The sequence below is a fragment of the Brassica napus genome, chromosome C2 (assembly GCF_020379485.1).
Source record: "Brassica napus cultivar Da-Ae chromosome C2, Da-Ae, whole genome shotgun sequence".
In the NCBI taxonomy this organism is placed as follows: Eukaryota; Viridiplantae; Streptophyta; class Magnoliopsida; order Brassicales; family Brassicaceae; genus Brassica; species Brassica napus.
Genome location: NC_063445.1, coordinates 28,178,540 through 28,183,585, shown reverse-complemented (window position 1 = coordinate 28,183,585; position 5,046 = coordinate 28,178,540). Strand labels below are relative to the sequence as shown.

The following is a 5,046-nucleotide window of genomic DNA, read 5'->3' as shown; positions in this document are numbered from 1 at the left end:
TGATGTGACCCGCAGATGTGCCCGCAGCTGTGCGCAGATGCTAGTTCCTCGGAAGATAAAGCTCCAGAACCGAGCCTTGTTCTATTGACAAAAATCAATCCACTGTTTCAGATTTACAGAAGGAGGATGCTATATATCTAGAAAAGAGGGATGCTGCTTTGGCACTTTGTCGTGCAAAGAGTGACCTAACAAGGAAACTTGGTGCCTCACAGAAATCTCCTTATACGGCAAACAGCACGGCCAGAGTGATCATTTCAAACATAAAGCTTTATCCAGGCTATAATCTTTTTGCACCAATTGACAAGAAGAAGTTGAAGGAGCTCGCTGATTGGTTGAAATCTTGTCCGTAAGTGTTTGATTTTCCCATAATAGCTTGCTTTTCACATAATAGCTTGCTTTTCCCATAAAACCTGATTGCTTTTCAACATTTTGTGTTTGCAGTCATTATAGAACAGCTCTCGATAAAAAACCACGTAAAAGTAGAACTTGGTGGTATCAAATCCTCCGAACCTCCCTAGAGTGGCTGGAGGACTGTGTAAGTCTTCTGCTATGACGTAGATGACTTACTTGTAAGTCGTCTACGTAGAAGACTTACCAGTAAGTCGTCTGATATCTTCTAACTTGTACTCTATTTTATATGCAGCATATTGATGCTTGGATTAATGTGCTGAGGAAGAGGTACGACGCTAACCCACAACATTTCAGGAGCGAGAGAATTTGCTTCCTGATATTAGGAGTTTTCAAGGCTCCTAAGACAAATGTTGTAGTATAAATGATTGTCGAACCAATTCTAAGGGATTTCAAAGCAATGAGAATGCAAGTACTCACTTAATCTAAGTGCAACCGATAATTTAAGAGGTTTCTAAACTAATGATTACTGATAAATGAAATGACTTTCTTTGCTAAGGGAAAAGAGAACTCATGGGCATAGGGATTAGACCTTGGGTGATCAAGTTTTGAACTAAGGATGGCAAACGATCAATCAAACTATCAACCTTAAGCTTAGACACAATCTTAAACAAACTCTATGTCTAGATGAATGTTCATTTACTAACATATCTCAAACATCAAATGTCTTTGGTTGAATAATGTGAAAGCAATCATTACTAACAAGTCTATTAGCTATCTTAGCATCTTTAACAACAAATGTCTTTGGCAAAGTATACTAAAAGTCTAGGAGAGTTGTCTCAGGCATTTCATCGAGCATCTTTCGGGTGGGAAATGCCTATCGATCAACTTTTGAGTGGCCAACTCAGAAGATGCATTATGAATACTCTACTAGCAAAGAACAAGAATGATCTACACTAAAACATCCTAGAACTAACCTAATCACCCTTAATCCTCCTAACCCATGAATTCAAAAAGTGATTACTCACTAATCTCCACGATTCCTCTTAAACCCATATTGAATTTCAGATTAATCATGTAGAGAAATAGATAAGAAATCAACAAGAACACAATATGAAAGCAATGAAATCTGAATCAAAAGAAGTTTTACTAGTTGTTCTCCAGAAAAGAGATAATCCGCCTCTGGTGGCTACCAAAGGTACTTAAAACATAGGTTTTTGAAAAGTAAAAACGTGCATAATGAAATGACCAAAAGGCCCTTAGAAAAACATGAGTTCGACAGGCAAATAGACGCGGAGCGACCTCGGCATATCGCTCCGACAAGTCGCTCCGGCCTTCGAGAGCGACCTCAGTGGGTCGCTCTGAGAGGTTGCTCCGGGCTTCGTTTTGTGTCGTCTCGCCATGGAAACGCGAGCGACCTCGGAGCGTCGCTCTGGCAAGTCGCTCTGAGAGGGGTGTCTCGCGATAGAAACGCGAGCGACCTCTCCATGTAGCTCTGGCCAGGTCACTCTGGGAGGGGTGTCTCACGAACCAAACGCGAGCGACCTCTCTATGTCGCTCTGGCCAGGTCGCTCCGGGGTCTGTGTCACAGCGACTTCATGTAGTCGCTCCGGGAAGTCGCTCCAGGCAGTGCTCGTCCAAAGATCACTCTAATCACCTCCCTTGAGCTCCAAATGTACCCAAATGTCTCCAGGAACTCCATGTGGTGCTCCAATACCTAATAGAGACATATGTATGCAAAATGCAACCTAGACATGGCTTAATCCTAATCTATATGATGAAAATGCACATGAATAAATGGATAAAACAATGTGAATATGCAAGATATCAACTCCCCCAAACTTATTCTTTTACTTGTCCTCAAGTGAACTTTCTACAACTCATAGGGAGAGAGGTTTGAAGGTGGGAGCTCATAGCCAAAAGAAACACACAAAGCATTCAAATCAACATCTAAATTCAGCATTAGTACACCCTCTCTTATTATACTCTAGCTTCTCTAGGCCTATCTCAACTCTTTTCATCCCTACACTCATCATCATGCATTCACACATACAAATCAACCAACTCTCTTATTCATCAAGCATAAAACATCAGGTGAATTCTTGCAAATGGTCAATTGGTCCAAATCATTTGGTTGGGTAAGGGAAGACTTTTTATTCAAGTGAGTTAAGAGGTTCAAGATATATGATTTTTAAGGTGGTTTACTCTCGAAACAAGTAGCCTTGACATTGCACATAATATATCTAAGAAAGGGATCAACTCATGCATACAATGCTCAATCTCCATTGTTCTACCCTTTTCCCAAACATATAAGTTAAACAATCACTTCCCAATGTCAAACCCAACTCACATCTCTCACCAAAGGAATCCAAGAACACTTTGCACATAAAACTCTTTTTCTTTGAAATCTATAAAGGATTTGTCTCAACTTCAAAACAATCTTAGCTCCTAACAACTTTGCTAGCCCTTTTTTTTTTTCGGGGGCCAAGACTTTTCATAAACTCGAGTTAGATGTTCACCTACTAATTCCAATAAGATTATCCATTTAAACATAAAGAGTCTATTCTTTTCCTTCGAACTTTTCATGCTTCCAAACCATAGTCACAACACTCACCCCCACCTATAGCTAGACAATATAGTGCCTAATCTAGCAAGAATGAAGACCAAACATTGTCGTTCCCGATACTCTCAACATTATGCACATGTAAGGCTTTCCGAAAAAGGCCTCACTCATCAAATAATGGAAGCTCAAAAAGAGGAAAGGGTTTTGGGAATGGTGTACCACTCGAGTTTGTCAAAAATATTGGCATAAAGGATGTGACAACTCAAGTGTGTATATCCATGGCTCAGTACACAAGGGACCATAAGCAAGAAGCATTAAGTTCGTTCAGTTCAAACAAGGTTGTAGTTGACTTCAAAGGTTGAGTTTCAGCAATCAACAAGTTTCAGGAAGAGTTTTCAAGGCTCGAAGCATACAAGTCTTTTTGAGAGGTGCATAAGCTACTCAGGTGCAAAGTAATGTTCTTTACAAGGCATCTCAAATCATTGCTCCCAATACAAGTAAATGAAACCTATATGCTCTAGACTCTCCTAGAAATGCAAATGATGCAAACTAAATGATTTTTTTTTATGCAAATAGGTATGCAATGCATGACTCAATGAAACAACATCAAAGCAAACGTGATCAAATACTTGGTACCTCCCCCACACTTAAATCACACAGTCTCTGTGTTGTCAAGGAGAGAGAGATACCCAAAAAGAGAAAACTAATATGCAAAAACGAAATGGTATATACAAGGGAAAGTAGTGGGTCACCACTTGATCATCTATGTTGATGGCTACCTCCTCACCTAGTGTCTCAGCATCCCTGGTGAGGGTTGTAGGAGGTAACTGCTTACCACTCCTAAGGGTGATAGCTTTGGCCTCCTTGGGGTTTTGGTCAGATTTTCCAGGTAGAGATCCTTGCTGGCGAGTCTGGTGAGTGTTCATGGAAGAAAACTGATTCTCTAAATTCTTGACTGTAGAAGCAAGATGTGAGAACTTGTTGTTGAGCTCATTGTAGCTCCCATCAATCTTGGAATGAAGGTTCTTCAACTTATAACCAACATGCTTCTCACTTCTAGTCTGAGACTCCAAGATTTGTTTCAGCAGGGTGTCAGTGCTGCTCTCTTGAGGAGCAGAGGAACCAGATGAGGGGTTTTGCTGAGGTTGATAGCTGCCTTGCTGGTTGTTTCTAGGCGGATAACCACTCTGTTGGTTGTTGGGGTAGGATTTCTGTTGGTAGTTGTTGTACTGAAAGTTGGGCTCTTTTTTGTACCAGCTACTATTGTTGTTGATGAAACACAGCTCTTCATGACCTTCCAAACCCTCAACCTCATGGACAACAGGTGGATCGTCCTGCTTGGAGTTACCAACAAACTTCAGCTGCTCTTGGGTGGCTTTTTCAGCAATGAGTAGGTCGATCTTGTCTTCCAAAGCTTTGATCTCTTTCCTCGTCTGCTTATCATCACCCCTACTGCCTCTGTCGTGATCTGCACTGTAGACTGCATCACTCTTCACCATGTTGTCAACCAGCTCTTCTGCATCATCTTCAGTTCTTCCCAAGAAGAACCCATTGCTAGCTGTATCCAATCTGGCTCTGTACTTATGAAGGACACCTCTGTAGAAGGTACTGAGCAAGCTCTACTTAGAAAAACCATGATGTGGGCATTTGGTTTGATAGCCTTTGAATCTCTCCCAGGCTTCACTGAATCCTTCCAAGTTCTTCTGTTGGAAACTGGAGATCTCATTTCTCAGCTTAGCAGTTCTTGAGGATGAGAAGAATTTCTCCATGAATGCTCTCTTGCACTCATCCCAAGTAGTGATAGAGTCGCTGGGTAGAGACTTCTCCCACTGACGTGCCTTATCCCCCAAAGAGAAAGAGAATAGCTTGAGCTTTAAGGCATCTTCGGACACACCATTGGTTTTTGACAACCCACAGTAGCTGTCGAACTTGTCCAAGTGATCGAATGGGTCCTCTAAAGCTAAGCCATGATATTTGTTGTTCTCAATCACGTTGAGGAGTCCTGACTTGACCTCAAAGTTGTTGGCTGTCACAGCCGGTGCTCGGATTCCCAGTCTATGACCATGAATATTGGGCCGGTCATAAGTACCAATGGGTCGAGCTGCCCGCGGTTGGTGTTCTGCCCCTTGCGGTTG

At 41.7% G+C, this 5,046-nt stretch overlaps 1 non-coding gene across 1 annotated transcript; it reads left to right on the top strand.

The window, feature by feature from the left end:
* The first annotated feature begins 4,540 nt into the window (after window positions 1-4,540).
* LOC125582609 lies at window positions 4,541-4,647 on the top strand. Its single transcript, XR_007320066.1, has one exon. It is a non-coding gene; the product is annotated as a small nucleolar RNA R71 (small nucleolar RNA).
* The last annotated feature ends 399 nt before the right edge of the window (window positions 4,648-5,046 follow it).